General features: G+C 42.5%; 13 non-coding genes and 3 pseudogenes across 13 annotated transcripts; 5 read left to right on the forward strand and 11 right to left on the reverse strand.

Moving 5' to 3' along the window:
* Positions 1 to 783: 783 nt before the first annotated feature.
* LOC135015159 (U1 spliceosomal RNA) lies at positions 784 to 946 on the reverse strand. Its single transcript, XR_010213508.1, has one exon. It is a non-coding gene; the product is annotated as a U1 spliceosomal RNA (small nuclear RNA).
* Positions 947 to 1,129: 183 nt separating this feature from the next.
* On the forward strand, positions 1,130 to 1,262 carry LOC135015429 (U1 spliceosomal RNA; annotated as a pseudogene).
* A 152-nt stretch (positions 1,263 to 1,414) lies between these two features.
* Positions 1,415 to 1,577, forward strand: LOC135015254 (U1 spliceosomal RNA). The gene has a single exon (XR_010213588.1). It is a non-coding gene; the product is annotated as a U1 spliceosomal RNA (small nuclear RNA).
* An 828-nt stretch (positions 1,578 to 2,405) lies between these two features.
* LOC135015244 (U1 spliceosomal RNA) lies at positions 2,406 to 2,568 on the reverse strand. Its single transcript, XR_010213579.1, has one exon. It is a non-coding gene; the product is annotated as a U1 spliceosomal RNA (small nuclear RNA).
* Positions 2,569 to 2,720: 152 nt separating this feature from the next.
* On the reverse strand, positions 2,721 to 2,884 carry LOC135015330 (U1 spliceosomal RNA). Its single transcript, XR_010213628.1, has one exon. It is a non-coding gene; the product is annotated as a U1 spliceosomal RNA (small nuclear RNA).
* Positions 2,885 to 3,558: 674 nt separating this feature from the next.
* On the reverse strand, positions 3,559 to 3,721 carry LOC135015160 (U1 spliceosomal RNA). The gene has a single exon (XR_010213509.1). It is a non-coding gene; the product is annotated as a U1 spliceosomal RNA (small nuclear RNA).
* A 152-nt stretch (positions 3,722 to 3,873) lies between these two features.
* On the reverse strand, positions 3,874 to 4,037 carry LOC135015133 (U1 spliceosomal RNA). The gene has a single exon (XR_010213482.1). It is a non-coding gene; the product is annotated as a U1 spliceosomal RNA (small nuclear RNA).
* A 674-nt stretch (positions 4,038 to 4,711) lies between these two features.
* LOC135015189 (U1 spliceosomal RNA) lies at positions 4,712 to 4,874 on the reverse strand. Its single transcript, XR_010213536.1, has one exon. It is a non-coding gene; the product is annotated as a U1 spliceosomal RNA (small nuclear RNA).
* Positions 4,875 to 5,026: 152 nt separating this feature from the next.
* On the reverse strand, positions 5,027 to 5,190 carry LOC135015341 (U1 spliceosomal RNA). The gene has a single exon (XR_010213636.1). It is a non-coding gene; the product is annotated as a U1 spliceosomal RNA (small nuclear RNA).
* Positions 5,191 to 7,269: 2,079 nt separating this feature from the next.
* LOC135015427 (U1 spliceosomal RNA) lies at positions 7,270 to 7,448 on the reverse strand (annotated as a pseudogene).
* Positions 7,449 to 9,837: 2,389 nt separating this feature from the next.
* Positions 9,838 to 9,993, forward strand: LOC135015435 (U1 spliceosomal RNA). The gene has a single exon (XR_010213689.1). It is a non-coding gene; the product is annotated as a U1 spliceosomal RNA (small nuclear RNA).
* A 674-nt stretch (positions 9,994 to 10,667) lies between these two features.
* Positions 10,668 to 10,831, forward strand: LOC135015141 (U1 spliceosomal RNA). The gene has a single exon (XR_010213490.1). It is a non-coding gene; the product is annotated as a U1 spliceosomal RNA (small nuclear RNA).
* A 152-nt stretch (positions 10,832 to 10,983) lies between these two features.
* On the forward strand, positions 10,984 to 11,146 carry LOC135015231 (U1 spliceosomal RNA). The gene has a single exon (XR_010213573.1). It is a non-coding gene; the product is annotated as a U1 spliceosomal RNA (small nuclear RNA).
* A 3,307-nt stretch (positions 11,147 to 14,453) lies between these two features.
* On the reverse strand, positions 14,454 to 14,617 carry LOC135015096 (U1 spliceosomal RNA). The gene has a single exon (XR_010213446.1). It is a non-coding gene; the product is annotated as a U1 spliceosomal RNA (small nuclear RNA).
* A 691-nt stretch (positions 14,618 to 15,308) lies between these two features.
* LOC135015235 (U1 spliceosomal RNA) lies at positions 15,309 to 15,450 on the reverse strand (annotated as a pseudogene).
* A 152-nt stretch (positions 15,451 to 15,602) lies between these two features.
* Positions 15,603 to 15,766, reverse strand: LOC135014937 (U1 spliceosomal RNA). The gene has a single exon (XR_010213286.1). It is a non-coding gene; the product is annotated as a U1 spliceosomal RNA (small nuclear RNA).
* Between the last annotated feature and the right edge of the window lie 12,195 nt (positions 15,767 to 27,961).

Here is a 27,961-nt window from a genome sequence, read left to right on the forward strand (position 1 = left end):
CACTTCTCTTTTCTTCAGCCGCTCCCTTCTATACCCTTGTGCACTATCCTGACTTCTCCTCCCGTCTGCTTACTTTGTGCCTTCCAATGCACAATGCAAACTACAGGTAGTGCTGCAGGGCCCACACCCTTTTACTTGCCTTACAGAGCAGCTCTGGAGCTGTTACAGTGCCCAGCTGCTGCAAGAAATCAGCTTGAATGCTTCAGGGGCTGGGGCATAGCCAACATCAGCCCCACACCGAAGGAGGGTGGAGGTGTTTAATGCAAACTAGGGGTCAGTCAAGCGCCGCAAAAGGCCACCATGCCCTGCACGCCCTTTTTCTGTTTTCATATGCAGACGAGGGTTGAAGCCAACTTTGACCCACTGCTTGGATGACATCACCATATGCAAATCCATATGCGGCAGGCCTTCCCCCAGGAATGCTTGCACTAGTTGTTGCATTTGGTTTGTTGTTTGGGGGTGCTTCAGTATTAGGCAGCCTTCTGCTGCACCCTGCTTTGGTGTGGGGCTCATGTTGGCCATGCCCCATCCCTTGAAGCTTTCAAGCAGATTTCTTGCAGCAGCTGGGCACTGTAACAGCTCAAGAGCTGCTCTGTAAGGCAAGTAAAAGGGTGTGGGCCCTGCAGCACTACCTGTAGTTTGCATTGTGCATTGGAAGGCACAAAGTAAGCAGACGGGAGGAGAAGTCAGGATAGTGCACAAGGGTATAGAAGGGAGCGGCTGAAGAAAAGAGAAGTGGAAACAGACAGCAAACTAGGCTGGAGAGAGATCTGAGACAAAGAGATCTGAATTATACGAGAGCCGACCAGGGGAAACACAAATTATGCAGTCAAGTTTCCCACATTTGGGGAAATCGCAGGGGCAGCACACCCAGAGTGCAATGGGTGAGCCTTGCCCTGGGAGAAGCACCTTCATGATCATAGTATCTCACCTGGCAGGTAAGTAGGAGTTGGGCTAGAGCTGGGGAGGGTCGCTGCTCGGGCACCCCCCTGTTAAGTGAAGGAGATCCAACTGAGGCAGCACAAGGGAACTCTCAAAAGAAGAACAAGGCTAGAGGAAGATCTGAAACAAAGAAATCTGACTTTTACCAGAGCAGACCAGAAGAAAACACAAACACAGTCCCCCACTACCACAAATAAAGCAGTCGAGGTGAGGTTCATTCATTGCATTTTGGGTATGCTGACCCCTGTGATTTCCCCAAATGTGGGAAACTCGACTGCTTTATTTGTGGTAGTGGGGGACTGTGTTTGTGCTTTCCTCTGGTCAGCTCTGGTAAAAGTCAGATTTCTTTGTTTCAGATCTTCCTCTAGCCTTGTTCTTCTTTTGAGAGTTCCCTTGTGCTGCCTCAGTTGGATCTCCTTCACTTAACAGGGGGGTGCCCGAGCAGCGACCCTCCCCAGCTCTAGCCCAACTCCTACTTACCTGCCAGGTGAGATACTATGATCATGAAGGTGCTTCTTCCAGGGCAAGGCTCACCCATTGCACTCTGGGTGTGCTGCCCCTGCGATTTCCCCAAATGTGGGAAACTTGACTGCATAATTTGTGTTTCCCCTGGTCGGCTCTCGTATAATTCAGATCTCTTTGTCTCAGATCTCTCTCCAGCCTAGTTTGCTGTCTGTTTCCACTTCTCTTTTCTTCAGCCGCTCCCTTCTATACCCTTGTGCACTATCCTGACTTCTCCTCCCGTCTGCTTACTTTGTGCCTTCCAATGCACAATGCAAACTACAGGTAGTGCTGCAGGGCCCACACCATTTTACTTGCCTTACAGAGCAGCTCTGGAGCTGTTACAGTGCCCAGCTGCTGCAAGAAATCTGCTTGAATGCTTCAGGGGATGGGACATGGCCAACATGAGCCCCACACCAAAGGAGGGTGGAGCAGAAGGCTGACTAATACTGAAGCACACCCAAACAACAAACCAAATGCAACAACTAGTGCAAGCATTCCTGGGGGAAGGCCTGCCGCAGATGGATTTGCATATGGTGATGTCATCCAAGCAGTGGGTCAAAGTTGGTTTCAACCCTCGTCTGCATATGAAAACAGAAAAGGGGCGTGCAGGGCATGGTGGCCTTTTGCGGCGCTTGACCGACCCCTAGTTTGCATTAAACACCTCCACCCTCCTTCGGTGTGGGGCTGATGTTGGCTATGCCCCAGCCCCTGAAGCATTCAAGCTGATTTCTTGCAGCAGCTGGGCACTGTAACAGCTCCAGAGCTGCTCTGTAAGGCAAGTAAAAGGGTGTGGGCCCTGCAGCACTACCTGTAGTTTGCATTGTGCATTGGAAGGCACAAAGTAAGCAGACGGGAGGAGAAGTCAGGATAGTGCACAAGGGTATAGAAGGGAGCGGCTGAAGAAAAGAGAAGTGGAAACAGACAGCAAACTAGGCTGGAGAGAGACCTGAGACAAAGAGATCTGAATTATACGAGAGCCGACCAGGGGAAACACAAATTATGCAGTCAAGTTTCCCACATTTGGGGAAATCGCAGGAGCAGCACACCCAGAGTACAATGGGTGAGCCTTGCCCTGGGAGAAGCACCTTCATGATCATAGTATCTCACCTGGCAGGTAAGTAGGAGTTGGGCTAGAGCTGGGGAGGGTCGCTGCTCGGGTACCCCCCTGTAAAGTGAAGGAGATCCAACTAAGGCAGCACAAGGGAACTCTCGAAAGAAGAACAAGGCTAGAGGAAAATCTGAGACAAAGAAATCTGACTTTTACTAGAGCTGACCAGAGGAAAGCACAAACACAGTCCCCCACTACCACAAATAATGCAGTTGAGTTTCCCACATTTGGGGAAATCACAGGGGTCAGCATACCCAAAATGCAATGAATGAACCTCACCCTGGGAGAAAAATCTTCATGACCATGGTATCTCCTATGCAAAATAAGTATGATTTGGAATAGGGCTGGGGAGGGCCGCTGCTCATGCACATCTCTGTCAAGTAAAGGAGATTCAACTGAGGCAGCACAAGGGAACTCTCATCTGGGGACAACAACTGCAGGGAGAACATATATTTTCAGATGAACATGGGAGGGCAGAAGGCTGCCTAATACTGAAGCACCCCCAAACAACAAACCAAATGCAACAACTAGTGCAAGCATTCCTGGGGGAAGTTCTGCAGAAGACGGATTTGCATACGGTGATGTCATCCAAGCAGTGGGTCAAAGTTGGCTTCAACCCTCATCTGCATATGAAAAGAGAAAAGGGGCGTGCAGGGCATGGCGGCCTTTTGCAGTGCTTGGATGACCCCTAGTTCGCATTAAACACCTCCACCCTCCTTTGGTGTGGGGCTCATGTTGGCCATGCCCCATCCCCTGAAGCATTCAAGCAGATTTCTTGCAGCAGCTGGGCACTGTAACAGCTCCAGAGCTGCTCTGTAAGGCAAGTAAAATGGTGTGGGCCCTGCAGCACTACCTGTAGTTTGCATTGTGCATTGGAAGGCACAAAGTAAGCAGACGGGAGGAGAAGTCAGGATAGTGCACAAGGGTATAGAAGGGAGCGGCTGAAGAAAAGAGAAGTGGAAACAGACAGCAAACTAGGCTGGAGAGAGACCTGAGACAAAGAGATCTGAATTATACGAGAGCCGACCAGGGGAAACACAAATTATGCAGTCAAGTTTCCCACATTTGGGGAAATCGCAGGGGCAGCACACCCAGAGTGCAATGGGTGAGCCTTGCCCTGGGAGAAGCACCTTCATGATCATAGTATCTCACCTGGCAGGTAAGTAGGAGTTGGGCTAGAGCTGGGGAGGGTCGCTGCTCGGGTTCCCCCCTGTGAAGTGAAGGAGATCCAACTGAGGCAGCACCAGGGAACTCTCGAAAGAAGAACAAGGCTAGAGGAAGATCTGAGACAAAGAAATCTGACTTTTACCAGAGCTGACCAGAGGAAAGCACAAACACAGTCTCCCACTACCACAAATAATGCAGTCAAGTTTCCCACATTTGGGGAAATCACAGGGGTAAGCATACCCAAAATGCAATGAATGAACCTCACCCTGGGAGAAAAATCTTCATGACCATGGTATCTCCTATGCAAAATAAGTATGATTTGGAATAGGGCTGGGGAGGGCCGCTGCTCATGCACATCTCTGTCAAGTAAAGGAGATTCAACTGAGGCAGCACAAGGGAACTCTCATCTTGGGACAACAACTGCAGGGAGAACATATATTTTCAGATGAACATGGGAGGGCAGAAGACTGCCTAATACTGAAGCACCCCCAAACAACAAACCAAATGCAACAACTAGTGCAAGCATTCCTGGGGGAAGGCCTGCCGCAGATGGATTTGCATATGGTGATGTCATCCAAGCAGTGGGTCAAAGTTGGCTTCAACCCTCGTCTGCATATGAAAAGAGAAAAGGGGCGTGCAGGGCATGGTGGCCTTTTGCGGCGCTTGGCTGACCCCTAGTTTGCATTAAACACCTCCACCCTCCTTTGGTGTGGGGCTCATGTTGGCTATGCCCCAGCCCCTGAAGCATTCAAGCTGATTTCTTGCAGCAGCTGGGCACTGTAACAGCTCCAGAGCTGCTCTGTAAGGCAAGTAAAAGGGTGTGGGCCCTGCAGCACTACCTGTAGTTCGCATTGTGCGTTGGAAGGCACAAAGTAAGCAGACAGGAGGAGAAGTCAGGATAGTGCGCAAGGGCATAGAAGGGAGCGGCTCAAGAAAAGAGAAGTGGAAACAGACAGCAAACTAGGCTGGAGAGAGACCTGAGACAAAGAGATCTGAATTATACGAGAGCCGACCAGGGGAAACACAAATTATACAGTCAAGTTTCCCACATTTGGGGAAATCGCAGGAGCAGCACACCCAGAGTGCAATGGGTGAGCCTTGCCCTGGGAGAAGCACCTTCATGATCATAGTATCTCACCTGGCAGGTAAGTAGGAGTTGGGCTAGAGCTGGGGAGGGTCGCTGCTCGGGTACCCCCCTGTAAAGTGAAGGAGATCCAACTAAGGCAGCACAAGGGAACTCTCGAAAGAAGAACAAGGCTAGAGGAAAATCTGAGACAAAGAAATCTGACTTTTACCAGAGCTGACCAGAGGAAAGCACAAACACAGTCCCCCACTACCACAAATAATGCAGTTGAGTTTCCCACATTTGGGGAAATCACAGGGGTCAGCATACCCAAAATGCAATGAATGAACCTCACCCTGGGAGAAAAATCTTCATGACCATGGTATCTCCTATGCAAAATAAGTATGATTTGGAATAGGGCTGGGGAGGGCCGCTGCTCATGCACATCTCTGTCAAGTAAAGGAGATTTAACTGAGGCAGCACAAGGGAACTCTCATCTGGGGACAACAACTGCAGGGAGAACACATATTTTCAGATGAACATGGGAGGGTAGAAGGCTGCCTAATACTGAAGCACCCCCAAACAACAAACCAAATGCAACAACTAGTGCAAGCATTCCTGGGGGAAGTTCTGCAGAAGACGGATTTGCATACGGTGATGTCATCCAAGCAGTGGGTCAAAGTTGGCTTCAACCCTCATCTGCATATGAAAAGAGAAAAGGGGCGTGCAGGGCATGGCGGCCTTTTGCGGTGCTTGGATGACCCCTAGTTTGCATTAAACACCTCCACCCTCCTTTGGTGTGGGGCTCATGTTGGCCATGCCCCATCCCCTGAAGCATTCAAGCTGATTTCTTGCAGCAGCTGGGCACTGTAACAGCTCCAGAGCTGCTCTGTAAGGCAAGTAAAAGGGTGTGGGCCCTGCAGCACTACCTGTAGTTTGCATTGTGCATTGGAAGGCACAAAGTAAGCAGACGGGAGGAGAAGTCAGGATAGTGCACAAGGGTATAGAAGGGAGCGGCTGAAGAAAAGAGAAGTGGAAACAGACAGCAAACTAGGCTGGAGAGAGACCTGAGACAAAGAGATCTGAATTATACGAGAGCCGACCAAGGGAAACACAAATTATGCAGTCAAGTTTCCCACATTTGGGGAAAAGTGTCCACAAAGCCAAGTATCTGATTAACATCTTTGTAGGGATGGTTTTTCACCTATTACTAAATTAAACTTGCTTCATTGGAAAGGCAGCAAGATGCATCCTCATTTCAATATCTACGGAAATAATACAGGTTGACACCAGGAAACATTAACGCCACTGCATCTTTGCTGTTTTCTCATGTGGAAGTCTGTTTAATGTGAAAACAAGGTGATATCTAATTAGCACACAGGTAAGGAATTAAGAAAATCTTTATTTAAGGGTGAAGATGTTTCTCACAAAATCGTTGCCCCAATGCATCATTGAAATTCAAGCTGGAAAGATGATTTTAATATATCACTTGTACATTTTGTATTGCTCTTCTGGTGACAATGTAGTTTGTTTTTGTCAATTACCATTTTAATAATCGGGTAAAGAAAATTAATTGGATTTTTGAAAGAAAACAATACTGTCAATATACTATTAAAACAAATTAAAATGGTAAAAGTTATTGTACTTTAAGTAAAAATAAAAGAGCAAAAATATCAATCCCAGTTTTGGATTACTTTAATTAACAAAAAAAAATGCATATAGCAGAGGATAGTTTCAATATGCCTACCTCTGGGTTATGGACCCAGCATGCTTCCATTACAGTACTCTGCTGCACATGTAAGTGCAAAAGATCCTGAAGCACTCACTCATCATGGGAAAGTACCAATGTGTTTCTTCATTGGTTGATGGAAGAAACATCTTACAAAAACTCTCCACATTATTGACTTTTTAAAATGTTTCTAGGAATCGTTCTAGATGAATGCTTATTAGCCTTTGTCAGTATGTACTTTTGCAAAGTGTCGCTGTGGCGCAATCAGTTAGTGTGTAAGGCTATTAACCAAAAGGTTGGTGGTTCAATCCCACCCAGGGACTTAATTGACCTTGTTATCAGATTTTGGTGATCTTTAAGTAGACAAGTCAAAATTTCAAACCCCCTGTTATGGTGTAGGGTACCTGGCCTTCTCTGATGTAATCAGAGTTAGATTTGATTCAGTGATTTTATAAAAACAGCTAGGAAGCACAATTTAGCAGTGGGTTGCAGAGAAAAAGAAATATGCTGGTAGAAAAATCCAATTGAGTGATTAAACAGCTCTTCATTTTCTGGCTTTATTTTTATGCTAACAAATTTGTGCTCTGAAAAGTGTCCACAAAGCCAAGTATCTGATTAACACCTTTGTAGGGATGGTTTTTCACCTATTATTAAATTAAACTTGCTTCATTGGAAAGGCAGCAAGTGATGTCATCCAAGCATTGGGTCAAAGTTGGCTTCAAACCTCGTCTGCTTATGAAAAGAGAAAAGGGGTATGCAGGGCATGGCGGCCTTTTGCGGTGCTTGGATGACCCCTAGTTCGCATTAAATAATGCAGTCGAGTTTCCCACATTTGGGGAAATCACAGAGGTCAGCATACCCAGAATGCAATGAATGAACCGCACCCTGGGAGAACAGTCTTCATGACCATGGTATCTCCTATGCAAAATAAGTATGATTTGGGATAGGGCTGGGGAGGGCCACTGCTCAGGCACATCTCTGTCAAGTAAAGGAGATTCAACTGAGGCAGCACAAGGGAACTCTCATCTGGGGACAACAACTGCAGGGAGAACACATATTTTCAGATGAACATGGGAGGGCAGAAGGCTGCCTAATACTGAAGCACCCCCAAACAACAAACCAAATGCAACAACTAGTGCAAGCATTCCTGGGGGAAGGCCTGCAGCAGATGGATTTGCATATGGCGATGTCATCCAAGCAGTGGGTCAAAGTTGGCTTCAACCCTCGTCTGCATATGAAAAGAGAAAAGGGGTGTGCAGGGCATGGCGGCCTTTTGCGGCACTTGGATGACCCCTAGTTCGCATTAAACACCTCCACCCTCCGTCGGTGTGGGGCTCATGTTGGCTATGCCCCAGCCCCTGAAGGATTCAAGCTGATTTCTTGCAGCAGCTGGGCACTGTAACAGCTCCAGAGCTGCTCTGTAAGGCAAGTAAAAGGGTGTGGGCCCTGCAGCACTACCTGTAGTTCGCATTGTGCGAGACCCCTAGTTCGCATTAAACACCCCCACCCTCCTTCGGTGTGGGGCTCATGTTGGCCATGCCCCAGCCCCTGAAGCATTCACGCTGATTTCTTGCAGCAGCTGGGCACTGTAACAGCTCAAGAGCTGCTCTGTAAGGCAAGTAAAAGGGTGTGGGCCCTGCAGCACTACCTGTAGTTTGCATTGTGCATTGGAAGGCACAAAGTAAGCAGACGGGAGGAGAAGTCAGGATAGTGCACAAGGGTATAGACGGGAGGGGCTCAAGAAAAAAGAAGTGGAAACAGACAGCAAACTAGGCTTCCAATGCACAATGCAAACTACAGGTACTGCTGCAGGGCCCACACCCTTTTACTTGCCTTACAGAGCAGCTCTGGAGCTGTTTAATCACTCAATTGGATTTTTCTGCCAGCATAATTTTTCTCTTACGTCCTAGAGGATGCTGGGGACTCCGTAAGGACCATGGGGGATAGACGGGCTCCGCAGGAGACATGGGCACTTTAAGAAAGACTTTAGATCTGGGTGTGCACTGGCTCATTCTGTCCAGTGCGTCAACAGTGCAGATTTCTTCTTGTTTTTTCTCCCAAATTCTATAACAATGACAGTAAATGTTGTTTCTTTTCAAACAGAACTTTCTTGACCATGCTTCTTTCTTGAAAGATCTGGGAGCACATGGAAAACAGTACAAACCATGCAGTATCACAAGAGCCTTTATTTGATCTTTCATGAAGATAGAGCAGAATTGAGGACACGTCAACAATTTCTGCCGAAGGTGGTTCATCTTTCCACATGGTGCCTTTGGCCACTGACACCTTCGTTGAGTCAAAGTCTCTGGCTGTGGTCAGAACTTTGAAAATTTATGTCACCAGAACGGTTCAGATTAGGAAAACAGAGGCTCTGTTTGTCCTGTATGCTCCCAACAGGATTGGGTGTCCTGCTTCCATGTAGACCATTATGCGCTGGATCTGTGGTAAGATTCAGCATGCTCATTCCACGGCAGGATTGCCGTTACTGAATTAGGTGAAGACACATTCTACTAGAAAGGTGGGTTCATCCTGGGCAGCTGGTCAGGGAGTCTCGGCATTGCAACTTTGCCGAGCAGCTATTTAGTAAACACTTTTGCTAAGTTTTAAAAGTTTTAGAGTAAAGGAGATTCAACTGAGGCAGAACAAGGGAACTCCCATCTGGGGACAACAACTGCAGTGAGAACACATATTTTCAGATGAATATGGGAGGGCAGAAGGCTGCCTAATACTGAAGCACCCCCAAACGACAAACCAAATGCAACAACTAGTACAAGCATTCCTGGGGGAAGGTCTGCAGAAGACGGATTTGCATACAGTGATGTCATCCAAGCAGTGGGCCAAAGTTGGCTGGAACCCTCATCTGCATATGAAAAGAGAAAAGGGGTATGCAGGGCATGGCGGCCTTTTGCGGCGCTTGGATGACCCTTAGTTCGCATTAAACACCCCCACCCTCCTTCGGTGTGGGGCTCATGTTGGCCATGCCCCAGCCCCTGAAGCATTCAAGCTGATTTCTTGCAGCAGCTTGGCACTGTAACAGCTCCAGAGCTGCTCTGTAAGGCAAGTAAAAGGGTGTGGGCCCTGCAGCACTACCTGTAGTTTGCATTGTGCATTGGAAGGCACAAAGTAAGCAGACAGGAGGAGAAGTCAGGATAGTCCACAAGGGTATAGAAGGGAGGGGCTCAAGAAAAAAGAAGTGGAAACAGACAGCAAACTAGGCTGGAAAGAGACCTGAGACAAAGAGATCTGAATTATATGAGAGCCGACCAGGGGAAACACAAATTATGCAGTCAAGTTTCCCACATTTGGGGAAATCGCAGGGGCAGCACACCCTGGTGAGATACTATAATCAGGACGGTGCTTCTCCCAGGGCAAAGCTCACCCATTGCACTCTGGGTGTGCTGCTCCTACGATTTCCCCAAATGTGGGACACTTGACTGCATAATTTGTGTTTCCTCTGGTCGGCTCTCGTATAATTCAGATCTCTTTGTCTCAGGTCTCTCTCCAGCCTAGTTTGCTGTCTGTTTCCACTTCTTTTTTCTTGAGCCCCTCTCTTCTATACCCTTGTGCACTATCCTGACTTCTCCTCCCGTCTGCTTACTTTGTGCCTTCCAATGCACAATGCAAACTACAGGTAGTGCTGCAGGGCCCACACCCTTTTACTTGCCTTACAGAGCAGCTCTGGAGCTGTTACAGTGCCCAGCTGCTGCAAGAAATCAGCTTGAATGCTTCATGGGATGGGGCATGGCCAACATGAGCCCCACACCAAAGGAGGGTGGGGGTGTTTAATGCGATCTAGGGGTCATCCAAGCACCGCAAAAGGCTGCCATGCCCTGCACGCCCCTTTTCTCTTTTCATATGCAGATGAGAGTTGAAGCCAACTTTGACCCACTGCTTGGATAACATCACCATATGCAAATCCATCTGCTGCAGGCCTTCCCCCAGGAATGCTTGCACTAGTTGTTGCATTTGGTTTGTTGTTTGGGGGTGCTTCAGTATTAGGCAGCCTTCTGCCCTCCCATGTTCATCTGAAAATATGTGTTCTCCCTGCAGTTGTTGTCCCCAGATGAGAGTTCCCTTGTGCTGCCTCAGTTGAATCTCCTTTACTTGACAGAGATGTGCCTGAGCAGCGGCCCTCCCCAGCCCTATCCCAAATCATACTTATTTTGCATAGGAGACACCATGGTCATGAAAATTGTTCACCCAGGGTGAGGTTCATTCATTGCATTCTGGGTATGCTGACCCCTGTGATTTCCCCAAATGTGGGAAACTCGCCTGCATTATTTGTGGTAGTGGGGGACTGTGTTTGTGTTTTCCGCTGGTCAGCTCTGGTAAAAGTCAGATTTCTTTGTCTCAGATCTTCCTCTAGCCTTGTTCTTCTTTCGAGAGTTCCATTGTGCTGCCTCAGTTGGATCTCCTTCACTTGACAGGGGGGTGCCCGAGCATCGACCCTCCCCAGCTCTAGCCCAACTCCTACTTACCTGCCAGGTGAGATACTATGATCTTGAAGGTGCTTCTCCCAGGGCAAGGCTCACCCATTGCACTCTGGGTGTGCTGCCCCTGCGATTTCCCCAAATGTGGGAAACTTGACTGCATAATTTGTGTTTCCCCTGGTCGACTCTCGTATAATTCAGATCTCTTTGTCTCAGGTCTCTCTCCAGCCTAGTTTGCTGTCTGTTTCCACTTCTCTTTTCTTGAGCCGCTCCCTTCTATGCCCTTGCGCACTATCCTGACTTCTCCCGTCTGCTTACTTTGTGCCTTCCAACGCACAATGCGAACTACAGGTAGTGCTGCAGGGCCCACACCCTTTTATTTGCCTTACAGAGCAGCTCTGGAGCTGTTACAGTGCCCAGCTGCTGCAAGAAATCAGCTTGAATGCTTCAGGGGCTGGGGCATAGCCAACATGAGCCCCACACCGAAGGAGGGTGGAGGTGTTTAATGCGAACTAGGGGTCATCCAAGCGCCGCAAAAGGCCGCCATGCCCTGCATAACCCTTTTCTCTTTTCATATGCAGATGAGGGTTCCAGCCAACTTTGGCCCACTGCTTGGATGACATCACCGTATGCAAATTCGTCTCCTGCAGACCTTCCCCCAGGAATGCTTGTACTAGTTATTGCATATGGTTTGATATTTGATGGTGCTTCAGTATTAGGCAGCCTTCCGCCCTCCCATGTTCATCTGAAAAGATGTGGTCTCCCTGCAGTTGTTGTCCCCAGACGAGAGTTCCCTTGTGCCTCTTCAGTTGAATCTCCTTAACTTGACGGGGGAGGGGCTTGCCCGAGCAGCCACCCTCCCCAGCCCTATCCCAACTCATACTTATTTTGCATATGAGATCTCTATATCATGAAGATTGTTCTCACAGGGTGAGGTTCATCCATTATATTTTAAAATAGGAAGGTTCAAATTACATATTTGAATTGCATCTATGTGCTGGATTCAAATGTCCCCCCCCCCCCCTTCCTTTCTCAATTGTGCCCGTCAGCAGCTATTCTAAGGTTGCTGCCAATGGGTGTGACACATTAATTTCTTCTGTGGGGTACACTGGACTCCACAAGGATTCACATTGGGGTGTAGAGTAGGATCTTGATCTGAGGCACCAACCGGCTCAAAGCTTTTGACTGTTCCCAAGATGCTCAGCGCATTCTCCTCTATAACCCCGCTTCCATGAACAGGGAGCTCAGTTTGTAGTTGGTGCCTTCAGTAGCAGGCCACTTAACAGGGGCCTGCCTCAGGCAGCCTATTCTTAGCTATTAATTTTGACAAGAAAAGAAGAACTTGTTTTATGAGAATCTACAAGGGCTGCAGCAGGCTAGGTCTAATAGACATCTTTACTGCAGCTTCATCACTCCCAGCGGCGCTGTATACTCCCGTGCCCTGGTTGCTGGATCACTGCAGCGGAGGCTCCGGTTTCTTCCTAAGGTCAGTCACACACACACCGCCCTTCCGGATCACGGGGCCGCTGATGAAGGGGAGCGTGGCCGTAGGGGGTGGACCGTGTGCGCACTGGCGTGGACACTGATTACTGGGCAGCCGCTCCACAAGCCACCAGGTACAGTTAAGGAGCACAGGTCTGGGGGTTTTTCTCCCATATTAAACCAATTTTGTACTGCCCGCAGCGCATTGTGATAGGTAATAGGGCCTGATTCAGGTTGGGTTGCAATCACAATAAGCGATCCAACTGCAAAAATTGCTAAGAGCATACGCATGTGCCTGCATTTTCTGCGGCACCCCGCAGAGAATGCGATCGCCTCTGCCTGTCAATCGGGGCAGGGGGGGAGAGGGGGGTCAGCAACACTCCATTTCCAAGTCAGGGATGGAGCGGTGCGGGGGCAAGGCTTCAAAATGGGGTCTGCAACGGAGGAGACACAGGGGGCGTGGTCACAGCGGCTGTATGACATCACATTCAGCCGCTGTGATCACAAAAATGGTGGCGGCTTCCTGCGCGCACATACAGTCTGCACCAGCAGAAGGCTACACCATTTTTTATGATCACGCTGAACTGCAGTGCGACTGCAATTACAGCATGGTCAAGAAGGGAGGCGTCATGCTGGGTGGCCATGTCCTGTCACTGTGCAGGAGCCAGCACCGCTCACACACTAGTCCCCGGGTGCAGCCCCCAACCCCCGGGACACCCGGAGCAACAAAATGTAGATTCAGGCCACCAGGCCACGCCCCTACCTATGAAACCATGCCTCCTTTTTACCATTGCGCTGCTTATCTGCGCGCACTGCATTACAATCTCCTTCGCCACCTCTCTGGGTGTCACCAGTGATAGTGACAGCTCTGCCATGCTTGTAGCAGCTGGTCCTAAGATCTACGCCTCAAGCCCTGAGTGTTTGCCCTTGTGACTTGTTGATCATCATAGCGAAGCAGATGCTTACAGAAAACTGCAGGGGCTTAGATTGAAAATAAAAAAAATGATGGGTATAAGGTAGAGAGGAGCGGGTTCGGTTCTCCGAGAACCGAATTCCCCACGAACTCCACGTGGTTTACACTGGTCCGAGGCAGGCTCGGTTGTTCCCGCCTGACTCGGAAAACCTGAACAAGGGAAAATGTCATCATCCCGCTGTCGGATTCTCGCGAGATTCGGATTTCATATAAAGAGCTGCGCGTTGCCGCCATTTTTACTCGTGCATTGAAGAGAGAGTGGAGAGGACGTGGCTATGTTCTCTCAGTGGAAATCTCAATATCAGTGCTCAGTATCAGTGGTTACTTATTGCTGCTCAGTAATACTAGTAGTGTGTCTCTCCTGCTCAGTGTCAGTTCTCAGTAGTATCCTCATCAGTGCTCAGTATCACTGCTCATTGTCTTGTGCTGCATAGTGGTGCTCAGCATACTACAGTACATTACTAATAGTCCAGTGCTGCATCTTGCTGCTCAGTGTCAGTTCTAGTATCCTCATCAGTGCTCACTATCACTGCTCATTACATTGTGGTGTTCTGTATACTACAGTAACATAGTAATATAGTAACATATAGTAATATAGTTTTTGAGGTTGAAAAGAGGCAAATTGCCCATCGTGTAAAACCTGTTTTAAGTTGTGATGATTCTACATACTTGCTGAATAATGTTTTATGACTAGTTAACTACTACAACTCATGTTACCCCCGGATTAACCATGTTGATATTTTAAGTATTATAACCTTGGATAGCTTTTTCATTCAGAAATGTATCCATTCCTTTTTTAAATCCAATTACAGAGTCCACCATTACCACCTTCCCTGGCAGGGAATTCCACATCCTGATTGCCCTAACAGTGAAGATCATAGTATCTCACCTGGCAGGTAAGTAGGAGTTGGGCTAGAGCTGTGGAGGATTGCTGCTTGGATACCCCCTGTCAAGTGAAGGAGATCCAACTGAGGCAGCACAAGGGAACTCTCGAAAGAAGAACAAGGCTAGAGGAAGATCTGAGACAAAGAAATCTGACTTTTACCAGAGCTGACCAGAGGAAAGCACAAACACAGTCCCCCACTACCACAAATAATGCAGTCGAGTTTCCCACATTTGGGGAAATCACAGGGGTCAGCATACCCAGAATGCAATGAATGAACCTCACCCTGGGAGAACAATCTTCATGACCATGGTATCTCCTATGCAAAATAAGTATGATTTGGGATAGGGCTGGGGAGGGCCGCTGCTCAGGCACATCTCTGTCAAGTAAAGGAGATTCAACTGAGGCAGCACAAGGGAACTCTCATCTGGGGACAACAACTGCAGGGAGAACACATATTTTCAGATGAACATGGGAGGGCAGAAGGCTGCCTAAAACTGAAGCACCCCCAAACAACAAACCAAATGCAACTACTAGTGCAAGCATTCCTGGGGGAAGGCCTGCAGCAGATGGATTTGCATATGGTGATGTCATCCAAGCAGTGGGTCAAAGTTGGCTTCAACCCTCGTCTGCATATGAAAAGAAAAAAGGGGTGTGCAGGGCATGGCGGTCTTTTGCGGCGCTTGGATGACCCCTAGTTCGCATTAAACACCTCCACCCTCCTTCGGTGTGGGGCTCATGTTGGCTATGCCCCAGCCCCTGAAGCATTCAAGCTGATTTCTTGCAGCAGCTGGGCACTGTAACAGCTCCAGAGCTGCTCTGTAAAGCAAGTAAAAGGGTGTGGGCCCTGCAGCACTACCTGTAGTTTGCATTGTGCGTTGGAAGGCACAAAGTAAGCAGACGGGAGAAGTCAGGATAGTGCACAAGGGTATAGATGGAGGGGCTCAAGAAAAAAGAAGTGGAAACAGACAGCAAACTAGGCTGGAGAGAGACCTGAGACAAAGAAATCTGAATTATATGAGAGCCGACCAGGGGAAACACAAATTATGCAGTCAAGTTTCCCACATTTGGGGAAATCGCAGGGGCAGCACACCCAGAGTGCAATGGGTGAGCCTTGCCCTGGGAGAAGCATCTTCATGATCATAGTATCTCACCTGGCAGGTAAGTAGGAGTTGGGCTAGAGCTGGGGAGGGTCGCTGCTCGGGCACCCCCCTGTCAAGTGAAGGAGATCCAACTGAGGCAGCACAAGGGAACTCTCGAAAGAAGAACAAGGCTAGAGGAAGATCTGAGACAAAGAAATCTGACTTTTACCCGAGCTGACCAGAGGAAAGCACAAACACAGTCCCCCACTACCACAAATAATGCAGTTGAGTTTCCCACATTTGGGGAAATCACAGGGGTCAGCATACCCAGAATGCAATGAATGAACCTAACCCTGGGAGAACAATCTTCATGACCATGGTATCTCCTATGCAAAATAAGTATGATTTGGGATAGGGCTGGGGAGGGCCGCTGCTCAGGCACATCTCTCTCAAGTAAAGGAGATTCAACTGAGGCAGCACAAGGGAACTCTCATCTGGGGACAACAACTGCAGAAAGCCAGAAAATGAAGAGCTGTTTAATCACTCAATTGGATTTTTCTGCCAGCATTTTTCTTTTTCTCTGCAACCCACTGCTAAATTGTGCTTCCTAGCTGTTTTTTTATAAAATCACTTAATCAAATATAACTCTGATTACATCAGAGAAGGCCAGGTACCCTATACCATAAGAGGGGGTTTGCAATTTTGACTTGTCTACTTAAATATCACCAAAATCTGATCACAAGGTCAATTACGTCCCTGGGTGGGATTGAACCACCAACCTTTTGATAAATAGCTGAACACACTAACCGATTGCGCCACAGAGACACTTTGCAAAAAGCGCATACTGACAAAGACTAATAAGCATTCATCTAGAACGTTTCCTAGAAAAACTTTAAAAAGTCAATAATCTGGAGAGTTTTTGTAAGATGTTTCTTCCAGCAACCAATGAAGAAACACATTAGTACTTTCGCATGATGAGTGAGTGCTTCAGGATCTCTTGCACTTACATGTGCAGCAGAGTACTGCAATGGAAGCATGCTGGGCCCATAACCCAGAGGTAGGCAGATTGAAACTATCCTTTGCTATATGAATTTTTTTTTTGTTCATTAAAGTAATCCAAAACTGGGATTGATATTTTAGCTTTTATTTTTACTTAAAGTACAATAACTTTTACCATTTTAATTTGTTTTAATAGTATATTGACAGTATTGTTTTCTTTCAAAAATCCACTTAATTTTCTTTACCCTATTATTAAAATGGTAATTGACAAAAACAAACTACATTGTCACCATAAGAGCAATACAAAATGTACAAGTGATATATTAAAATCATCTTTCCAGCTTGAATTTCAATGATGCATTGGGGCAACGATTTTGTGAGAAACATCTTCACCCTTAAATAAAGATTTTCTTAATTCCTTACCTGTGTGCTAATTAGATATCACCTTGTTTTCACATTAAACAGACTTCCACATGAGAAAGCAGCAAGGATGCAGTGGCGTTAATGTTTCCTGGTGTCAACCTGTATTATTTCAGTAGATATTGAAATGAGGATGCATCTTGCTGCCTTTCCAATGAAGCAAGTTTAATTTAGTAATAGGTGAAAAACCATCCCTACAAATATGTTAATCAGATACTTGGCTTTGTGGACACTTTTCAGAGAACAAATTAGTTAGCATAAAAATAAAGCCAGAAAATGAAGAGCTGTTTAATCACTCAATTGGATTTTTCTGCCAGCATATTTCTTTTTCTCTGCAACCCACTGCCAAATTGTGCTTCCTAGCTGTTTTTATAAAATCACTGAATCAAATATAACTCTGATTACATCAGAGAAGGCCAGGTACCCTATACCATAAGAGGGGGTTTGCAATTTTGACTTGTCTACTTAAATATCACCAAAATCTGATCACAAGGTCAATTACAAGGGAACTCTCATCTGGGGACAACAACTGCAGAAAGCCAGAAAATGAAGAGCTGTTTAATCACTCAATTGGATTTTTCTGCCAGCATTTTTCTTTTTCTCTGCAACCCACTGCTAAATTGTGCTTCCTAGCTGTTTTTTTATAAAATCACTTAATCAAATATAACTCTGATTACATCAGAGAAGGCCAGGTACCCTATACCATAAGAGGGGGTTTGCAATTTTGACTTGTCTACTTAAATATCACCAAAATCTGATCACAAGGTCAATTACGTCCCTGGGTGGGATTGAACCACCAACCTTTTGATAAATAGCTGAACACACTAACCGATTGCGCCACAGAGACACTTTGCAAAAAGCACATACTGACAAAGACTAATAAGCATTCATCTAGAACGTTTCCTAGAAAAACTTTAAAAAGTCAATAATCTGGAGAGTTTTTGTAAGATGTTTCTTCCAGCAACCAATGAAGAAACACATTAGTACTTTCGCATGATGAGTGAGTGCTTCAGGATCTCTTGCACTTACATGTGCAGCAGAGTACTGCAATGGAAGCATGCTGGGCCCATAACCCAGAGGTAGGCAGATTGAAACTATCCTTTGCTATATGAATTTTTTTTTTGTTCATTAAAGTAATCCAAAACTGGGATTGATATTTTAGCTTTTATTTTTACTTAAAGTACAATAACTTTTACCATTTTAATTTGTTTTAATAGTATATTGACAGTATTGTTTTCTTTCAAAAATCCACTTAATTTTCTTTACCCTATTATTAAAATGGTAATTGACAAAAACAAACTACATTGTCACCATAAGAGCAATACAAAATGTACAAGTGATATATTAAAATCATCTTTCCAGCTTGAATTTCAATGATGCATTGGGGCAACGATTTTGTGAGAAACATCTTCACCCTTAAATAAAGATTTTCTTAATTCCTTACCTGTGTGCTAATTAGATATCACCTTGTTTTCACATTAAACAGACTTCCACATGAGAAAGCAGCAAGGATGCAGTGGCGTTAATGTTTCCTGGTGTCAACCTGTATTATTTCAGTAGATATTGAAATGAGGATGCATCTTGCTGCCTTTCCAATGAAGCAAGTTTAATTTAGTAATAGGTGAAAAACCATCCCTACAAATATGTTAATCAGATACTTGGCTTTGTGGACACTTTTCAGAGAACAAATTAGTTAGCATAAAAATAAAGCCAGAAAATGAAGAGCTGTTTAATCACTCAATTGGATTTTTCTGCCAGCATATTTCTTTTTCTCTGCAACCCACTGCCAAATTGTGCTTCCTAGCTGTTTTTATAAAATCACTGAATCAAATCTAACTCTGATTACATCAGAGAAGGCCAGGTACCCTACACCATAACAGGGGGTTTGAAATTTTGACTTGTCTACTTAAAGATCACCAAAATCTGATAACAAGGTCAATTAAATCCCTGGGTGGGATTAAACAACCAACCTTTTGGTTAATAGCCTTACACACTAACTGATTGCGCCACAGCTACACTTAGCAAAAGTACATACTGACAAAGGCTAATAAGCATTCATCTAGAACGATTCCTAGAAACATTTTAAAAAGTCAATAATGTGGAGAGTTTTTGTAAGATGTTTCTTCCATCAACCAATGAAGAAACACATTGGTACTTTCCCATGATAAGTGAGTGCTTCAGGACCTCTTGCACTTACATGTGCAGCAGAGTACTGTAATGGAAGCATGCTGGGTCCATAACCCAGAGGTAGGCAGATTGAAACTATCCTCTGCTATATGCATTTTTTTTTGTTAATTAAAGTAATCCAAAACTGGGATTGATATTTTTGCTCTTTTATTTTTACTTAAAGTACAATAACTTTTACCATTTTAATTTGTTTTAATAGTATATTGACAGTATTGTTTTCTTTCAAAAATCCACTTAATTTTCTTTACCCGATTATTAAAATGGTAATTGACAAAAACAAACTACATTGTCACCAGAAGAGCAATACAAAATGTACAAGTGATATATTAAAATCATCTTTCCAGCTTGAATTTCAATGATGCATTGGGGCAACGATTTTGTGAGAAACATCTTCACCCTTAAATAAAGATTTTCTTAATTCCTTACCTGTGTGCTAATTAGATATCACCTTGTTTTCACATTAAACAGACTTCCACATGCGAAAGCAGCAAGGATGCAGTGGCGTTAATGTTTCCTGGTGTCAACCTGTATTATTTCAGTAGACATTGAAATGAAGATGCATCTTGCTGCCTTTCCAATGAAGCAAGTTTAATTTAGTAATAGGTGAAAAACCATCCCTACAAAGGTGTTAATCAGAGACTTGGCTTTGTGGACACTTTTCAGAGAACAAATTTGTTAGTATAAAAATAAAGCCAGAAAATGAAGAGCTGTTTAATCACTCAATTGGATTTTTCTGCCAGCATATTTCTTTTTCTCTGCAACCCACTGCTAAATTGTTCTTCCTAGCTGTTTTTATAAAATCACTGAATCAAATTTAACTCTGATTACATTAGAGAAGGCCAGGTACCCTACACCATAACAGGGGGTTTGAAATTTTGACTTGTCTACTTAAAGATCACCAAAATCTGATAACAAGGTCAATTAAGTCCCTGGGTGGGATTGAACCACCAACCTTTTGGTTAATAGCCTTACACACTAACTGATTGCGCCAAAACGACACTTTGCAAAAGAACATACTGACAAAGGCTAATAAGCATTCATCTAGAACGATTCCTAGAAACATTTTAAAAAGTCAATAATGTGGAGAGTTTTTGTAAGATGTTTCTTCCATCAACCAATGAAGAAACACATTGGTACTTTCCCATGATGAGTGAGTGCTTCAGGATCTCTTGCACTTACATGTGCAGCAGAGTACTGTAATGGAAGCATGCTGGGTCCATAACCCAGAGGTAGGCAGATTGAAACTATCCTCTGCTATATGCATTTTTTTTTGTTAATTAAAGTAATCCAAAACTGGGATTGATATTTTTGCTCTTTTATTTTTACTTAAAGTACAATAACTTTTACCATTTTAATTTGTTTTAATAGTATATTGACAGTATTGTTTTCTTTCAAAAATCCAATTAATTTTCTTTACCCGATTATTAAAATGGTAATTGACAAAAACAAACTACATTGTCACCAGAAGAGCAATACAAAATGTACAAGTGATATATTAAAATCATCTTTCCAGCTTGAATTTCAATGATGCATTGGGGCAACGATTTTGTGAGAAAGATCTTAACCCTTAAATAAAGATTTTCTTAATTCCTTACCTGTGTGCTAATTAGATATCACCTTGTTTTCACATTAAACAGACTTCCACATGCGAAAGCAGCAAGGATGCAGTGGCGTTAATGTTTCCTGGTGTCAACCTGTATTATTTCAGTAGACATTGAAATGAGGATGCATCTTGCTGCCTTTCCAATGAAGCAAGTTTAATTTAGTAATAGGTGAAAAACCATCCCTACAAAGGTGTTAATCAGAGACTTGGCTTTGTGGACACTTTTCAGAGAACAAATTTGTTAGTATAAAAATAAAGCCAGAAAATGAAGAGCTGTTTAATCACTCAATTGGATTTTTCTGCCAGCATATTTCTTTTTCTCTGCAACCCACTGCTAAATTGTGCTTCCTAGCTGTTTTTATAAAATCACTGAATCAAATCTAAACATCAGAGAAGGCCAGGTACCCTACACCATAACAGTGGGTTTGAAATTTTGACTTGTCTACTTAAAGATCACCAAAATCTGATAACAAGGTCAATTAAGTCCCTGGGTGGGATTGATCCACCAACCTTTTGGTTAATAGCCTTACACACTAAATGATTGCGCCACAGCGACACTTTGCGAAAGTACTTAGTGACAAAGGCTAATAAGCATTCATCTAGAATGATTCCTAGAAACATTTTAAAAAGTCAATAATGTAGAGAGTTTTTGTAAGATGTTTCTTCCATCAACCAATGAAGAAACACATTGGTACTTTCCCATGATGAGTGAGTGCTTCAGGATCTCTTGCACTTACATGTGCAGCAGAGTACTGTAATGGAAGCATGCTGGGTCCATAACGCAGAGGTAGGCAGATTGAAACTATCCTCTGCTATATGCATTTTTTTTGTTAATTAAAGTAATCCAAAACTGGGATTGATATTTTTGCTCTTTTATTTTTACTTAAAGTACAATAACTTTTACCATTTTAATTTGTTTTAATAGTATTGTTTTCTTTCAAAAATCCTATTAATTTTCTTTACCCGATTATTAAAATGGTAATTGACAAAAACAAACTACATTGTCACCAGAAGAGCAATACAAAATGTACAAGTGATATATTAAAATCATCTTTCCAGCTTGAATTTCAATGATGCATTGGGGCAACGATTTTGTGAGAAACATCTTCACCCTTAAATAAAGATTTTCTTAATTCCTTACCTGTGTGCTAATTAGATATCACCTTGTTTTCACATTAAACAGACTTCCACATGCGAAAGCAGCAAGGATGCAGTGGCGTTAATGTTTCCTGGTGTCAACCTGTATTATTTCAGTAGACATTGAAATGAAGATGCATCTTGCTGCCTTTCCAATGAAGCAAGTTTAATTTAGTAATAGGTGAAAAACCATCCCTACAAAGGTGTTAATCAGAGACTTGGCTTTGTGGACACTTTTCAGAGAACAAATTTGTTAGTATAAAAATAAAGCCAGAAAATGAAGAGCTGTTTAATCACTCAATTGGATTTTTCTGCCAGCATATTTCTTTTTCTCTGCAACCCACTGCTAAATTGTTCTTCCTAGCTGTTTTTATAAAATCACTGAATCAAATCTAACTCTGATTACATTAGAGAAGGCCAGGTACCCTACACCATAACAGGGGGTTTGAAATTTTGACTTGTCTACTTAAAGATCACCAAAATCTGATAACAAGGTCAATTAAGTCCCTGGGTGGGATTGAACCACCAACCTTTTGGTTAATAGCCTTACACACTAACTGATTGCGCCAAAACGACACTTTGCAAAAGAACATACTGACAAAGGCTAATAAGCATTCATCTAGAACGATTCCTAGAAACATTTTAAAAAGTCAATAATGTGGAGAGTTTTTGTAAGATGTTTCTTCCATCAACCAATGAAGAAACACATTGGTACTTTCCCATGATGAGTGAGTGCTTCAGGATCTCTTGCACTTACATGTGCAGCAGAGTACTGTAATGGAAGCATGCTGGGTCCATAACCCAGAGGTAGGCAGATTGAAACTATCCTCTGCTATATGCATTTTTTTTTGTTAATTAAAGTAATCCAAAACTGGGATTGATATTTTTGCTCTTTTATTTTTACTTAAAGTACAATAACTTTTACCATTTTAATTTGTTTTAATAGTATATTGACAGTATTGTTTTCTTTCAAAAATCCAATTAATTTTCTTTACCCGATTATTAAAATGGTAATTGACAAAAACAAACTACATTGTCACCAGAAGAGCAATACAAAATGTACAAGTGATATATTAAAATCATCTTTCCAGCTTGAATTTCAATGATGCATTGGGGCAACGATTTTGTGAGAAAGATCTTCACCCTTAAATAAAGATTTTCTTAATTCCTTACCTGTGTGCTAATTAGATATCACCTTGTTTTCACATTAAACAGACTTCCACATGCGAAAGCAGCAAGGATGCAGTGGCGTTAATGTTTCCTGGTGTCAACCTGTATTATTTCAGTAGACATTGAAATGAGGATGCATCTTGCTGCCTTTCCAATGAAGCAAGTTTAATTTAGTAATAGGTGAAAAACCATCCCTACAAAGGTGTTAATCAGAGACTTGGCTTTGTGGACACTTTTCAGAGAACAAATTTGTTAGTATAAAAATAAAGCCAGAAAATGAAGAGCTGTTTAATCACTCAATTGGATTTTTCTGCCAGCATATTTCTTTTTCTCTGCAACCCACTGCTAAATTGTGCTTCCTAGCTGTTTTTATAAAATCACTGAATCAAATCTAAACATCAGAGAAGGCCAGGTACCCTACACCATAACAGTGGGTTTGAAATTTTGACTTGTCTACTTAAAGATCACCAAAATCTGATAACAAGGTCAATTAAGTCCCTGGGTGGGATTGATCCACCAACCTTTTGGTTAATAGCCTTACACACTAACTGATTGCGCCACAGCGACACTTTGCGAAAGTACTTACTGACAAAGGCTAATAAGCATTCATCTAGAATGATTCCTAGAAACATTTTAAAAAGTCAATAATGTGGAGAGTTTTTGTAAGATGTTTCTTCCATCAACCAATGAAGAAACACATTGGTACTTTCCCATGATGAGTGAGTGCTTCAGGATCTCTTGCACTTACATGTGCAGCAGAGTACTGTAATGGAAGCATGCTGGGTCCATAACCCAGAGGTAGGCAGATTGAAACTATCCTCTGCTATATGCATTTTTTTTGTTAATTAAAGTAATCCAAAACTGGGATTGATATTTTTGCTCTTTTATTTTTACTTAAAGTACAATAACTTTTACCATTTTAATTTGTTTTAATAGTATTGTTTTCTTTCAAAAATCCTATTAATTTTCTTTACCCGATTATTAAAATGGTAATTGACAAAAACAAACTACATTGTCACCAGAAGAGCAATACAAAATGTACAAGTGATATATTAAAATCATCTTTCCAGCTTGAATTTCAATGATGCATTGGGGCAACGATTTTGTGAGAAACATCTTCACCCTTAAATAAAGATGTTCTTAATTCCTTACCTGTGTGCTAATTAGATATCACCTTGTTTTCACATTAAACAGACTTCCACATGAGAAAACAGCAAAGATGCAGTGGCGTTAATGTTTCCTGGTGTCAACCTGTATTATTTCCGTAGATATTGAAATGAGGATGCATCTTGCTGCCTTTCCAATGAAGCAAGTTTAATTTAGTAATAGGTGAAAAACCATCCCTACAAAGATGTTAATCAGATACTTGGCTTTGTGGACACTTTTCAGAGAACAAATTTGTTATCATAAAAATAAAGCCAGAAAATGAAGAGCTGTTTAATCACTCAATTGGATTTTTCTGCCAGCATTTTTCTTTTTCTCTGCAACCCACTGCTAAATTGTGCTTCCTAGCTGTTTTTTTTATAAAATCACTTAATCAAATCTAACTCTGATTACATCAGAGAAGGCCAGGTACCCTACACCATAAGAGAGGGTTTGCAATTTTGACTTGTCTACTTAAATATTACCAAAATCTGATCACAAGGTCAATTACGTCCCTGGATGGGATTGAACCACCAACCTTTTGATTAATAGCTGAACACACTAACCGATTGCGCCACAGAGACACTTTGCGAAAAGTACACACTGACAAAGACTAATAAGCATTCATCTAGAACGTTTCCTAGAAAAACTTTAAAAAGTCAATAATCTGGAGAGTTTTTGTAAGATGTTTCTTCCAGCAACCAATGAAGAAACACATTGTTACTTTCGCATGATGAGTGAGTGCTTCAGGATCTCTTGCACTTACATGTGCAGCAGAGTACTGCAATGGAAGCATGGTGGGCCCATAACCCAGAGGTAGGCAGATTGAAACTATCCTTTGCTATATGCATTTTTTTTTTGTTCATTAAAGTAATCCAAAACTGGGATTGATATTTTAGCTTTTATTTTTACTTAAAGTACAATAACTTTTAACATTTTAATTTGTTTTAATAGTATATTGACAGTATTGTTTTCTTTCAAAAATCCAATTAATTTTCTTTACCCGATTATTAAAATGGTAATTGACAAAAACAAACTACATTGTCACCAGAAGAGCAATACAAAATGTACAAGTGATATATTAAAATCATCTTTCCAGCTTGAATTTCAATGATGCATTGGGGCAACGATTTTGTGAGAAACATCTTCACCTTTAAATAAAGATTTTCTTAATTCCTTACCTGTGTGCTAATTAGATATCACCTTGTTTTCACATTAAACAGACTTCCACATGAGAAAGCAGCAAGGATGCAGTGGCGTTAATGTTTCCTGGTGTCAACCTGTATTATTTCAGTAGATATTGAAATGAGGATGCATCTTGCTGCCTTTCCAATGAAGCAAGTTTAATTTAGTAATAGGTGAAAAACCATCCCTACAAATATGTTAATCAGATACTTGGCTTTGTGGACACTTTTCAGAGAACAAATTAGTTAGCATAAAAATAAAGCCAGAAAATGAAGAGCTGTTTAATCACTCAATTGGATTTTTCTGCCAGCATATTTCTTTTTCTCTGCAACCCACTGCCAAATTGTGCTTCCTAGCTGTTTTTATAAAATCACTGAATCAAATCTAACTCTGATTACATCAGAGAAGGCCAGGTACCCTACACCATAACAGGGGGTTTGAAATTTTGACTTGTCTACTTAAAGATCACCAAAATCTGATAACAAGGTCAATTAAGTCCCTGGGTGGGATTGATCCACCAACCTTTTGGTTAATAGCCTTACACACTAAATGATTGCGCCACAGCGACACTTTGCGAAAGTACTTAGTGACAAAGGCTAATAAGCATTCATCTAGAATGATTCCTAGAAACATTTTAAAAAGTCAATAATGTAGAGAGTTTTTGTAAGATGTTTCTTCCATCAACCAATGAAGAAACACATTGGTACTTTCCCATGATGAGTGAGTGCTTCAGGATCTCTTGCACTTACATGTGCAGCAGAGTACTGTAATGGAAGCATGCTGGGTCCATAACCCAGAGGTAGGCAGATTGAAACTATCCTCTGCTATATGCATTTTTTTTGTTAATTAAAGTAATCCAAAACTGGGATTGATATTTTTGCTCTTTTATTTTTACTTAAAGTACAATAACTTTTACCATTTTAATTTGTTTTAATAGTATTGTTTTCTTTCAAAAATCCTATTAATTTTCTTTACCCGATTATTAAAATGGTAATTGACAAAAACAAACTACATTGTCACCAGAAGAGCAATACAAAATGTACAAGTGATATATTAAAATCATCTTTCCAGCTTGAATTTCAATGATGCATTGGGGCAACGATTTTGTGAGAAACATCTTCACCCTTAAATAAAGATTTTCTTAATTCCTTACCTGTGTGCTAATTAGATATCACCTTGTTTTCACATTAAACAGACTTCCACATGCGAAAGCAGCAAGGATGCAGTGGCGTTAATGTTTCCTGGTGTCAACCTGTATTATTTCAGTAGACATTGAAATGAAGATGCATCTTGCTGCCTTTCCAATGAAGCAAGTTTAATTTAGTAATAGGTGAAAAACCATCCCTACAAAGGTGTTAATCAGAGACTTGGCTTTGTGGACACTTTTCAGAGAACAAATTTGTTAGTATAAAAATAAAGCCAGAAAATGAAGAGCTGTTTAATCACTCAATTGGATTTTTCTGCCAGCATATTTCTTTTTCTCTGCAACCCACTGCTAAATTGTTCTTCCTAGCTGTTTTTATAAAATCACTGAATCAAATCTAACTCTGATTACATTAGAGAAGGCCAGGTACCCTACACCATAACAGGGGGTTTGAAATTTTGACTTGTCTACTTAAAGATCACCAAAATCTGATAACAAGGTCAATTAAGTCCCTGGGTGGGATTGAACCACCAACCTTTTGGTTAATAGCCTTACACACTAACTGATTGCGCCAAAACGACACTTTGCAAAAGAACATACTGACAAAGGCTAATAAGCATTCATCTAGAACGATTCCTAGAAACATTTTAAAAAGTCAATAATGTGGAGAGTTTTTGTAAGATGTTTCTTCCATCAACCAATGAAGAAACACATTGGTACTTTCCCATGATGAGTGAGTGCTTCAGGATCTCTTGCACTTACATGTGCAGCAGAGTACTGTAATGGAAGCATGCTGGGTCCATAACCCAGAGGTAGGCAGATTGAAACTATCCTCTGCTATATGCATTTTTTTTGTTAATTAAAGTAATCCAAAACTGGGATTGATATTTTTGCTCTTTTATTTTTACTTAAAGTACAATAACTTTTACCATTTTAATTTGTTTTAATAGTATATTGACAGTATTGTTTTCTTTCAAAAATCCACTTAATTTTCTTTACCCAATTATTAAAATGGTAATTGACAAAAACAAACTACATTGTCACCAGAAGAGCAATACAAAATGTACAAGTGATATATTAAAATCATCTTTCCAGCTTGAATTTCAATGATGCATTGGGGCAACGATTTTGTGAGAAAGATCTTCACCCTTAAATAAAGATTTTCTTAATTCCTTACCTGTGTGCTAATTAGATATCACCTTGTTTTCACATTAAACAGACTTCCACATGCGAAAGCAGCAAGGATGCAGTGGCGTTAATGTTTCCTGGTGTCAACCTGTATTATTTCAGTAGACATTGAAATGAGGATGCATCTTGCTGCCTTTCCAATGAAGCAAGTTTAATTTAGTAATAGGTGAAAAACCATCCCTACAAAGGTGTTAATCAGAGACTTGGCTTTGTGGACACTTTTCAGAGAACAAATTTGTTAGTATAAAAATAAAGCCAGAAAATGAAGAGCTGTTTAATCACTCAATTGGATTTTTCTGCCAGCATATTTCTTTTTCTCTGCAACCCACTGCTAAATTGTGCTTCCTAGCTGTTTTTATAAAATCACTGAATCAAATCTAAACATCAGAGAAGGCCAGGTACCCTACACCATAACAGTGGGT

Source organism: Pseudophryne corroboree, unplaced genomic scaffold (genome assembly GCF_028390025.1).
Source record: "Pseudophryne corroboree isolate aPseCor3 unplaced genomic scaffold, aPseCor3.hap2 scaffold_294, whole genome shotgun sequence".
Classification (NCBI taxonomy): Eukaryota; Metazoa; Chordata; class Amphibia; order Anura; family Myobatrachidae; genus Pseudophryne; species Pseudophryne corroboree.